Raw genomic sequence first — 13,434 nt, forward strand, 5'->3', positions numbered from 1 at the left:
GGAGTGAGCTGGCTTGAAAGAGAGCAGGTAATGGCTGTATATTACAGCCAGGTACCTGCTCTCACGGCCACGAGCGGCGAGTTCGCCGATCGTGGCCGTTTAACCCTTTAAGCACCGCGGGCAAAGCGCCCGCAGTGCTTAAATAGCTGATCGGAGGGGGGGCGCCCCCCTCCGGCGCCGATCGGGGCCCCCCGCGGCGAGATCGGAGGGTGCCGATCGGTTGCCATGGCAGCCAGGGGTCTAATGTAGACCCCTGTGCTGGCCGTGTCAGCATTCCTATTACATCCTGCCTGAGGCAGGATGTAATAGGAAGTGCTGAAAATCACTATGTTCAGCCATAGAGCTCTATGGCTGAACCTAGTACAGGCGATCGCGCCCCCTAGTGGTCAAGTACACTAGGGGGCCTTGTAGTAAAAGTAAAAAAAAAAAAAAAAAAGTTTAAAAATAAAAAAAAATAAAAAAATATTAAAAGTTCAAATCACCCCCCTTTCCCCATTTCACAAATAAAAATAAATAAAAAATAAAAAAAATAAACATATTTGGTATCGCCGCGTTCCTAAAAGTCCGATCTATTAAAATATAACATTAGTTATCCCGCACGGTTAAAGGCGTAAACGGAAAATAATTCCCAACGCCAAAACTACGTTTTTTGGTCGCATCGCCTACCCAAAAAAAAATAACTAAAAGAGATCAGAAAGTCGCCCATATCCCATAATGGTATTAATTAAAAAGTACACTTCAGCCCGCAAAAAATGAGCCCTCACCCAGGTCCGTAGGTGGAAAAATAAAAAAGTTATAAGCCGCAGAACATGGCGACGCGACGCAAATTAGAAAAACCGTAAAAGTTTCTATTTTTTTTTTAGTGGTAAAACATAACGAAAACTATATAAGTTTGGTATCACCGGAATCGTAACGACCCATAGAATAAAGATAACCCATCATTTAAAACGAACTATGAACTCCAAAAAAACCGTAACCAGCGCAAAATTGTGGAATTGCGTTTTTTTTCTTTTTTACCCCACATTGAATTATTTCCTGATTCCCCAGAATATTATACGGTATAGTAAATGGTACTATTAAAAAGTACAACTTGTCCCGCAAAAAAAAAGCCCTCATGTGTCTATATAGCCGGAAAATTAAAAAAGTTACGCTTATTTGAACGCGAGGAGGAAAAAAAAAAAATTAACAAAAAAGGCCTCGTCGGGAAGGGGTTAACATAAATATCCATTTGGAGGGTCCACGCATATCTAAGGTTACTCTCAGGTAACCTTAGATATGCGTGGACATTCGGCAGGAAGTGGGCGGGGCTGACATCCGGTGACGTTCCCATGGGCACGACTATAAGCCGCCGACGATGGCCACACGCACCCAGCATATGCAGGGCAGCCGAGAGGGGGGCAGGCTTGCTGGAGGGGCCCAGTGGGGGCCCTGGTTTGACCCCAAATACCTTCCCCCCTCCCGGGTAGCAGCAGCACACACCTACAGCATGTGTTGTGTTAGCAGCAGGCTCAGCATGAGTGTCTTACTAACGGAATCGGGACATCTGTCAGAATGAACTTAGGTCTACAGTCATTAGGTCGACCCCACTAGGTCGACTGGCAGGAAGGTCGACTTGAATTAAGGTCGACATGGGTCAAGGTCGACATGACTTAAGGTCGAATTTGCATAAAGGTCGACATGAGGAAGGTTGACTGGTCATAAGGTCGACATGGGTTTTTCACTGTTTTTTGATCCGAATGTCGACACAGTCGACATGGACACAGTTGGCAATGAGAATCGGACCCTCGCATCGCTCGCTTCGCTCGCGATGCTTCGGGCACGGTGCCTCGCTGCGCTCGGCACACTATTTTATTCTCCCACCACGCCCTAGTGGATGGTAGGGCATGAAATACCGCCTGTCGGCACATGTCGGCTGAAAAAACAGTGAAAAACCCATGTCGACCTTATGACATACCTCCCAACTTGTGTCCGGATGAAATAGGGACACTCGCGCGGCGGGGCGTATGCAAATGAGGGCGCGGCTTATGCTAATTAGCCGCGACCTCATTTTCATACGAGAATAGACGCTGTGCGCATGCGCACAGCGTCTATTCTACTAGATTGGGGGGTCTCCCAACTGCCACCCCCCCGCAGCAGGACAATGCCTGCCGCTGGTGGGACGTCGGGACAGGACCCGAAAATCGGGACTGTCCCGACGGAATCGTGACAGTTGGGAGGTATGTTATGACCAGTCGACCTTCCTCATGTCGACCTTTATGCAAATTCGACCTTAAGTCATGTCGACATTGGCCCATGTCGACCTTAAGTCAGGTCGACCTTCCTGCCAGTCGACCTAGTGGGGTCGACCTAATGACTGTAGGGTACTTATGTAGTAACTGGGCTGCCGATTTTTTGATTGTATGCCTTAAGTTAAGGCATACAATCAGATGCGATGCGATGCGATATCGCATCGCATCGCATCCGATATCGCATCCGATATCGGATGCGATGACCCGATTTTTCCATAGGAATCAATGTTAAAATGATTCCTATGGAAAAATGGGTCCTTTTCATACCCCTACTATCCAAGTGGGCATGGAGTTGGATATAAACCTGTGCCCGAAGCGTGGCGAGCGAAGCGAGCCCCGCGAGGGGACGGTATTCGTCCCCTCGCGGGGCTCGCTTCGCTCGCCACGCTTCGGGCTCGGTGGCTCGCTACGCTCGCCACAGGTTTATATCCAACTCCATGCCCACTTGGATAGTAGGGGTATGAAAAGGACCCATTTTTCCCATTGAATTCCATGTTAAAATGGACTCAGTCCATTTTAACATTGATTCCTATGGAAAAATCGGGTCATCGCATCGCATCGCATCGCATCGAATCGCATGGTCGCATGCGATGCGATGCGATCTCCCGATCCGACCCGATTTAGAAATCGGCAGCCCAGTTACTACATAAGTACCGACTGTAGACCTAAGTTCATTCTAATAGATGACCGCATCCCCTTACTAACAGTGTGAGAGTTCATGCTGAGCCTGCTATCAGCACAGCACATGCTGTAGGTGTGTGCTGCTGCTGAGGTGTGTGGGGGTGGGAGGGTGGGGGGTAATAACACTCCCCCCTCGACTGAAGAGAGTTTTTTATCCACTTAAATTTTTTTGGGCGTGACCTAATTGCAGAAGGTGGCCATGCCTCCCACGATTAGGCCATGCCGCAACAATTTTACCGGGCCTGGCATACCTCTTGGCGGCCCTGGGTGTATGCACATGCGCAGAAATGCCCCGGCACATGCACATACGCCCAACATCGGTCCCCCTTGCGAACGTGCGGGGGATCCGAACAGATTAGAATAAGAGCCATAGAGAGCACTGAGGAGGTCGGATGTGCAGCAGTGCTTCTATAACTCATATGTCTGCAGGTGACTGCTGTTTTTTTTTTATATCCTGCTGTTACTTAGAATGTTTCATTAAAATATTCCTAAAAACACTAACATTCTAGTTTGTAGCATTTAAATTGTACTAAATACAACACGTAGTGGTGGGCAGCTTGGTCCGTCCGAGCAGCGGAGGCGGTAGGGAGCTTGTAGCGGCATTTTGCCAGGCAGCGGGGCGGGATGCGGCTGCTGAATATTTTGAAATGACTGGCCAGAATTCTCTCAGCCAATCAGTGGCCTCCCATCTGAGTCAGACATTGCTCAACCTCTTCGGCCACCACACAGCAGCACAAATGATGATTGTCTTCTTCTTGTAGCTGTTCCATGGTAAAAAGAACAATCAATGTTTTTCTTTTCACTAGAATAACTAAAAAAAAGGGACATGTCATTGGAATTCAGCATTGTTTATTTAACAGGTAAATTGTCCCAATCTTCCTAAGTAAACTGCTTCCTTCCTCTCAGGTTTGATGGGTGCCTTCTACAGATTGTGCACTTATTCTGGTTGTCCCGCTCTTGTTTGAATTCACAAGGGGGACTGATGTTTTGAGTATGCACAGCAGCATTTCTGCATACGCTGGGAGCATGGGAACTTGGCACAAAATCTGTTCCCTAAGTGCATGCTCCCTGCCTTTCGAGTGGGGGGTGGAGAGGGGCATGGGGTTCCGGGCAGGCCCATTAGCATATGTGAACTCCCAGCGTTTCATAGATGTTCACATGAAAACGCTGGGCATACACATGGTAATGCATTCGTGACGCACGTGCGGAGGAGAACAGCTGACATAACCGGATGTCAGCTGCCCGCCCAATTCTCTGGATTTCTACACGCATATGTATGAGTGGTCTGAAAGATAGGGGAGGTTCCCACTGGCATGCGAATGGCTGTTTATGTAAAACATCCGTTCACATGCCAGGCGAACGAACCCGGCATGCGAAGGGGGGCAGCCATACCACCATTTGCAGGGCAGGTGCTGGATGACTCGCAAGGGTGCGAATTCGCGCCGGAGCGAGTCAACCAGAATAAGGGCCTAGATGTACCAAAGAATTCAGATAGGGGTTATGGAAACCCAGTACAGCATAGTCCAATGTTCTGATCATTCCTGTGTGCTTTTAGCTGCATATTTTGGTCATTATTGCTTTGGAATCCTATGACCTGCAACTGAGACAAAGCTTTCTATAATACAGGGCAGTATGCTTTCATAGTCTTGATATTTCCTTGTGACCTGTCCAGATTCAATGAGCAGCCCCAAAACATAAGCAAGCCTCCTCCATGTTTTGCAGTAGGTATGGTCCTTTCTAAGTAACTTTTACAAAATATTGACTCATCTGTAAAAATTACATTCTCCCAGAAGTAGTGAGTTCATAAGCATTTTAGAAAATTCCAGTTGTTTTTTTGTACTGTCCTCCTGGGTCTTCATCCTTGGAGCACGTGGTCATTCAAAATGTGTCAGATGGTACGATTAGACACTGACATGACAGACCTTGACTATAAGTTTGTATCTCTATGCACTGTATGTGACTTATGGCTCTTTTTCTACCCATTCTCGTTATCGTTCTGTTTAATCTGGGGTTGATTTTCCTCTTGCATTCATTTCCAGAGAGGTTGGTTACAGTTCCATGGACTTTAAACTTCTTAATAATATTTGCAACTGTATCATAGAGACCACAAGCTGCTTGGAGATGGGTTTAAAGCAGGGCTGGGCAATTGCGGACCTCCAGATGTTGAGGAACTACACATCCCAGCATGCCTTGCATCAGTTTCAGCATGGCCACATAGTAAAACTAATGCAAAGCATCCTGGGATGCATAGTTCCTCAACATCTGGAGGGCCGCAATTGCCCAGCCCTGGTTTAAAGCCTTTCCTTTAATGTACTTACCTTAACTATAATTTTCTTTCTGATCTCCTCAGACAGCTCTATCCAGAGGTAGATTAAAAAGGTTGGGATTCGCTGCTCTAGTTGATAGACTTCTTTACATCTTTACTCATGCTGTCTGTGAATTACAGGCAGAGCACAGCCAGAAAGTACAGAAGGCAGAGGTCCCTGTCAGACAGAGTATAGACCACTGTGTTCCTGCCCCCCCCCCCCAAGGTACATGCTCCCTGTTTTCTGCACTATGCAGGACATTGTGCTTGTACCCCTGCCACTCACTGCCTCTACCTGTCATCCTTGTGATGTCATCAACTGCTCCCTGTCACCCTCTGCCTACTGCTGTCACCCCTTGCCTTTTATTGTCAGTGTCTTCCCCTATATATCAACCTCTCCCTGCAATACACTGTCAGCCTCTGTTTTTCCATCACCCAGTGCCCGCTCCCCAACCTTCTGCTGTCAACCTCTACCTCCCCTGCATAATGCTGACACCCTCTGCCTCTCAATGTCACACACTGGTTCCCCCTGCCCTTCTTACATCCTTGCATTCCACTCTCACCCTCTGCCTCATACTGTCGCCCTCTGCCTCTCCCTGTCGCCCATTGATGTGTAGCATATTATGAGCTAGGGTTCGAGTGGAGGAGGGGGGCCCAAATTATATTTTTACACCTGGGCCAACCACTCACAATCCCATCACTGACTCTAACCTTTACGTTCTCTGATCCATGTTCATCGTGTTGCATATGATGATACCAAACAGCAGAGTGACTAATTTTCTCCATTTAAATAGACTGGATCCCTGACTAAAAATTTGTAGGCAGGTCTGATACTACTGTAATTCAACAAAGCAATTAGTTTCAAATATCACTATAATTAAATTGTTCATAATCTTTTTCTAGGGAGAACCAACAAAGTCTCTGGTTTTGCCAGCCAGCTTCCAGCTTCCTTAGCTCCTGGATACTGCTGCACACCTTTTAACTGGACTCTGCCTCCCATCAATGGACTGACTTGATTGTGCTCCTCAATGGATTACATGTCCTGCTCATACCCTGCAGCCCACCTACCCCAAGCTTCACGTCAACTGTTCTCAACTTTGTGTGACACCTGGGAGAAGATGCTGAACCATTGCTCCATGGTAAGCCCAGAACACTTTGCCTTTTACAGAGGACAACATGAGTTTTATGAACCAGTTTAACTAACAACATAAGAATAGTGCCAAAATTTCAAAGACCAGTTTAAAATTGTCCCTTTTTTTTATTTGCCCTAGTTCCCCCGAGGAGGAGATGATGCCTGATTCTTCTAGTTGCTTGGTCTTGTTATAGCACCAGGAATCTAAATGAATGAAGGAGCTTTTTATGGCCATTTTGTCAGTGGCGACAGCTAACAAGCGCCCTTATTCTGATCGGTGCGTACTTTCCCGACTTCTTACGGAGCGGTCCGCACGCCACGCTATGCGGACATCGTCCGTAGAAACGCCCATTGAGCCCCCGCATTCGGACGGACTCACTCTTTAAGAAGAGGGCGTGTGTACGGACGACATATAAACCCTGCGTGTGCGGAGGACACGTACAGATTCTGCACGGCTTTACCGCGTAAGCACGGTCTAACCGCGTCAGAACGTACGGGAAGCAGGCCGTACGCACCGATGCGGAGTATTTACGCACAAATCAACACTATTCTCATAAGAGCCAAATCTGTGCCATTACCCGCTTATGCAATTAGCCAACTTCATTCAAAAGGGATTGTTTTTAATTGTCATCTATTATTTCTCTAATTGATCATTAAACACTTTACTCCCACTTTACATTAACCCTTTCATCATGCTAAGTGCACCACGTTTTTTCATGCCCCTTTACGCCCATGTGTTATCTATGAATATGTATATACATTTTGCACCTTATATAACTAAACACCATTATTTAAAGATATATATTTATAGTTATATTTATACTGTAAAATAAAATAATAACACACATACCACTTCGAACTGTCAACACAAATATTTATTATAAATTTACAACAGAGTAAAAAACAAAAAAAATTCAAACAAGCAGGTCACACACAGCCTCCACCTCTGCGACCATCACAATAAGGAGCTGCCGCAGCCTGAGTAGGGCCCCTCTTAATCTGGCGGCTTGCCTCTGTGGATCTGTGGGCATGTTAAAGGGGGAACAACATTAATTATGCTATTCAGGTTGACCTTGTACAGTCAATCTTAAGTACCTACAGCATGAGAATTCATACATAAAAACAATTACATAGCCAATACTGTTTGTATTGGTAAAAATAAAAATAGGCACACACACACACACACACACACACACTGGCTTACACTAATGAATATGTGACTGAAAAATCTCCTGCCTTAACACTCACCGTAACACTCACCAATCTACTCCAAAGCTACATCCAATACAACATGCCACATTTTGCCATACATATATACCTGCATGTCACTGCTTAATAGCTAAACTGCATGATAGATAGAAACATGGATGGATGGATGGATGGATGGATACATGGATGGATGGATGGATGGATGGATGGATGGATGGATGGATGGATGGATGGATACATGGATGGATGGATACCACATTTAAAGGCTAGCCTAGTCCCTCTACCCCTTACTTCCGGATTCATAGTCACATTGCCAGATAGGTGAAGCTGCTGCACTAAGCCGCTTCCTTACACCAAACAAATAGAAAGGCCCTCCATAAACCAAAACGCATCACCTACCTGAGGCTCTAGATTCCACCTTTGCAGCTTGGGCCTCTAACCCACTAAGTGTGTCTGTTGTAACCCACTTTAGTTTATTAAATAATAATAGAGTAAAACACACTAGATTCACCAGTGGTACCTAACAAATAGTACTACCACCAATTATTAATGATGCCTTATGTTTACCTACCAATTACTGCTTCCTCTACCACCTCGCATGGCTCCTCCTCTTTCACCAACTCCTCGGCCACCTCCTCCTCTGGCACTTCTGTGGCCTCCTCCTCGCCCACTTCTGGGGCCTCTGCCTCTGCCATTTCTATGGCCTCCTCCTCGGCCACTTCTGCGGCCTCCTCCTCGGCCACTTCTGCGGCCTCCTCCTCGGCCACTTCTGCGGCCTCCTCCTCTCCCACTTCTGCGGCCTCCTCCTCTCCCACTTCTGTGGCCTCCTCCTCGCCCACTTCTTCAGGGGGGGCCTCCTCCTCCTGGGCCTCTTCACAGGCCCGTCTTGCACGGTCACGTGCTGTAAGGGAAATCAATGCAGAGTGTTAAATAAGTCACATGAATTGTTCATTCATCCTGCATTCCAAAAAATGACATATTACACACACATTACAGCATGTCTAACATGAGGTACCACACAGATAGAGTATGTCATGGTTAACTCATGATGAACCAGGTTACCTTATAGGGACGAAAAAGGTCATGTAAGCATTAATGTACAATTGGCCATTTAATGTGTAAACACTTAGAGCGTGCAATGCTGGCCCTTATTTGCTGGAGCTTTTCGGGCTCCCGGCGCCTCAGATCAGACCATCGCCTCTCCAGCTGGGCGATGGTCCTGCGCACCTGGGTGCGCGCGAATATGCGCCTGCGGGCAGCCGCATACGCAAGGCGCTTCTGCCTATTTGTTATGAAGGGCCCCGCATGCCCCAGCCTGGTCTCCATAACGGAGACCAGTGCCCTCAGCTCCGCGGCAGAGAAGGGTGCTGCTCTCCCATAGGCTGCCATCTTAGCAATGGCACAATCCATACAATCATGTCCTGTCATTGGTTGATCAGAGTGATATTTGGTATTAACTTTATTGTTCATTTTGTCAGTAACAGCGTGGATGCGCCAGGACAGACGGCTATCCCATTGCATCGCTGTACCTGTGCATAGTTTAGCAGACCATGCCATTACTTACTATCTCCTAAACAGACACTGTACAATAAGATGGTAACCCATTATATATAATCTATTACATTCACCAAACATGGGTATAAGCAACAGGTGAAATAGTCTGCATCACTAGCCACTTACACCTAACTCCACAAGGTACTAAACAGCTTTTTTATAGTGAAAGCTATGCAGCTGAAACATAGCAAATAGTGGCAGACCTTTTCCCAAAATTAGGCCATGCTGCCATGTGTACACTTACCTTCTACTGGCCCCTAATACAGAGGTGGAATGAAAAGTAGCTAGCATCAAGGCTGAATTTGGAGAGCTTTCACATGTGATTTGGATGCTAGCACTGATTACTTGTGCCTAAGTGGTGGACTGGATTTACATATGGAATGGGTATTGTCAGTTGTACTACATACCAAACAAGTGCACAGTACAGATGTACATTCACATATACATTTCATGTTTGACCTCAGTTTTATTTGGTCATTGGTGTTCACATCTGCATTTACCTACTAAATCAGACTTACTCAGTTTGCCAGTTTTTTTTAAAATATTTTTGCGCAGCAAGGGGCGTGGCCTATGCGCCGCACGGTTGACGCGGCCGTACGGAACGCAGGGTGTCGCTGATGTACGCCAATTACAGAAATACTATATAAAGGTGTGTTTGCCAAATGCAATGTTGTTGCACACATGTCTGCATCTCTATCTGAGGAAGAGCAGGAGTTGCAGGACCTATTTGCTCAGATGGACTCCAGCACCACCTATGTCCCCATCAACCCAGAACAGCCATTGGTGGAAGAGCAGACAGATGGCCCATCGACATCAGGCCAATCGGCAGCTGGCCCATCTTCAGCATCAGCAGAATCATTGGGAACACAGCAGGTGGCTTCCCAACAGAGTAGCCTGGCTAGCACTTCAAGTACAGCGACCGGTGGCCATGGCCGTGCCAGTGGCAGTGGCGGTGCCAGTGGTCGTGGCCGTGGCCGAAATTGGGCAACAGAGGAACCAACCACCAGAAACATGGCATTCGAAGCGCAGGAGCTTGCCATCCTGGTGCCCCGGGCACGGGATTGGATCGAGTGTCCACAGGACAAGTTGACACACACAAGGAGATGGAAGATCTAGGAGGACATAACGGCGGAGATTAATACGGTGGCTCCACAAGTTCGTGAGGCGGAGCACGTTAAGAAGAGGCAAGTTCATGTGTGTTACATTTGAGCAGTACAAGTCCAGTAATGTTTACATTAAATATTAGATGGAGTTGGTCAATGGGCGGTGACGTTGCTTGGAGCCACAGACATGTTTGCCATGTCATTGAATTGAAAGTTATTGTAGGGTGAGTGTGAGTGTATCTTCTAAGGGTTGTTTTTCAAAATTAATATAATATAAGTTTGGTGTCATGAGGCACATGTTGTATTATGTTTCAGATTGCAATGGGTGCTACAGCAAACATGAGGAGTGACATGTTTTAATATGTACACTTTGATTGCAGGGGGCACGACTTCAAAACGAACCTCAAAAAGAAATTGACCCAGCGGTGGGAACACAGCCACACCTCTGGGGCTGGCCCCATGCCTGGAAAGCTGAAGCTCACCCCCCTGGAAGAGATGGCCGAGTGCTGCATTGCAGTGGAGGAGGTCCGGGGGGTGAGCACCATGGACAGCGAGTCCCCAGCGGAAGTCATGGCTTCTTTGCTTGAAGGTAATTATTTGCCATGCCATAAGTAGCTGCTTCTAATTTTTCATGGAATGTGTGGTAATTGGAATGTTCTCTTTCACCAGCATCCCCACCGCTTGGTCAAGAATCTCTTGAGGAGGTTGAGGAGTCTGTGCCACCTGGCCCCAGTAGCAGGCCCGTTCAGCAGCAGCAGCCAATGTCCGCGGCTGAATTGGCCACATGGGGGCATGTGCTTGGCAATATTCAGCAGCAGGGAGAGTCGGCATCGGAGCGGGTGCGTAGGACCGAGGAGGTGTTGCAGGGTTTGATCAGCAGCCAGCAGGCTATCGCTGGGAGCCTGCAGGCTATTGCTGAGGCCCAGCAGGCCATGGCTGGCACCCAGCAGTCAATTGCTGCTAGCCTGCAGGTGCTGTGTGATCAAGCCCTGCGGCAAAATGAACTCCTCCTCCACCATAATGATCTTATGGTGGAGCTAGTTGCCAGCAATAGGGTCCTAATGTCACCCGTTTCTGGTGCATTACCACCATCAGCACTCCCTGCTGCCAGAGGGGGAAGACAATCCACCCCCTCCCCAGCATGTGCTCCACCTGGGCCACCATCTGACCGTGGCCGTGGCAGAAGAGCTGCTGCACGTGGCAAGGAGCCTGCCAGGGCCAAACGTGCCCGCAAATGAACTTGTGTCCGCATTAATCTCCACCGTTATGTCTTCCCAAATCTTTCATTGAGCTGTGTGTGTCAGCTTCCTGTGTCCAATTCCGTGCCGAGGGTAGCCACATTTGCCCTTGCTTCGAATGTCATGTTTGGTTCCCCTGTTGCCCTGTTTTGGCTACCATTACTGTGTGCTGTACTTGAAGTGTTGGTGCTATACTTTTGTTGTGAAGCCACCTGATGTGTTCCTAATGATTCTGCTGTGGCTATGTATGTCTATAATACATGTATTTATTATATATTATTTACTTTTATTGCTGGTATGCTACCTTTTATTTTGTGACGGTTTCTAATTTATTTTATAAGTTCATTTAATAAATGTTTTTTTGTTTCCCCCAAATGTGTGGTTTAATTGATACATGTAGAAGTGACATGTGTATTTGTATTATTAATATTAAGTTGTGTTCATTAGTTGCAGTGTAAAAGTGTGTGAGAAATGCAGCATATATGTGTGTGTTTAGTAATGTTCCATTTAAGCTGCAATGGTTCCAATTGAAGCAGTGACAAGCGTGTAATTAACAAGTAATGAGTAAAGTAGGTGATTGTATTGTGTTCACCTGACATTGATTGAGGTGCGTCCGTCCTGATTAGGCGTTCCGATTCCCTAGCGCATGACCGAGTGGTGTCCGCAAAGCAATACTTGCTTATGAATACCGCATATTTCTTGCCTTTTTGTTCGCGTGCATTCGGTGTGCTGTCCGAATGCACGCCCACCAAAATAAGTGCACTACCCCGTGTCCGCCCATGTTTCCGCCCAGTTTAGCCCACTTTGAAAGTACGCCCCTGTGTCATTCCGAATGACGCCCATAATACGCCCATATTTCCCGAGTGTTTGCAGTGCACATTTCTGTACGGGATGATTGAGTACAAGTACGGAGACCATGCGTGGCACATGCGCATAGCATTCCCCACGCATGCGCAGACGGCTAAAAAACACCATCCGAAAGTATACGGGAAAGTACGCACCAACCAGAATAAGGCCCAAGGTTTTGATGCCTCTACCTGGAACCTCATTAATCCCCTATACAAATAGTAGTTGCTCAAATCAATTTATAGGTCCATTACAGGTAACAGAGAGGTCAATCAAGGGTTGACAACTTTTTAGTTAACCTCTCTGGGAGAGGACAGCTAGCTTGGCATATAAAGGGGTAGGGTGGGCAGGCATGACGTGGCATGGGGGTAAACGGGTGTGTCTCACTTTAGGATTCTGTGTGGCACTCACAATCACATCATCATGTTTTTTTTTTTAATGGGAGTAATAAGTGCATGGTTGAACAGAGATGGAAAGATACCAGTAGAGAGAGAGGTAACAGATTTTATTTAAGCTTGGGATAAGCACAGGAGACAGAGCTTTACTGACTTGTAAGGGTATAGCATCAAAAAGAGAGTTAGTGGGGTAGGAGGATGAGAAGAGTGTGGATACTTCATCCTCACTTGTGGGGTCAAATGAGGAGAAAGTTGCAAAGGGCTCAGGAAAGGAAGTAAGCAAGTCACTGGCTGAAGAAGAGCAAGTCATTTTATCTTGGATTTTATCAGTCTTGTCCTTGAAGAAGGCATGAGAAGAGATGAGAGATTGAAAATAAGTTTGTTTAGCAGTGTCCAGGGCATTACGATAGGAGTGGTAGGTAGTCTTAAATGTGTCAGTCACTTGGATTTTGAGATTTACGCCACTAATGTTCAAATCTACATGAAAGTTTTTGCAGCTGTCTTGTTAATTTAGAGTGCCACGGTTGGCATCTAAGCCTACATGGATTGTGAGGAGGAGCTGGCGCAACTTCATCAAGGGCAGTTTGTAGAGTCTGGTTCAGGTGGGATACAGCTGTCCCAGGACAGGCAAGTGTAGAAATGGGTGAGCGCAGTTGCAGAGAGGTAGAAAGTTGTTGAAAATC

Source organism: Crinia signifera, chromosome 11 (assembly GCF_055691185.1).
Source record: "Crinia signifera chromosome 11, ASM5569118v1, whole genome shotgun sequence".
In the NCBI taxonomy this organism is placed as follows: domain Eukaryota; kingdom Metazoa; phylum Chordata; class Amphibia; order Anura; family Myobatrachidae; genus Crinia; species Crinia signifera.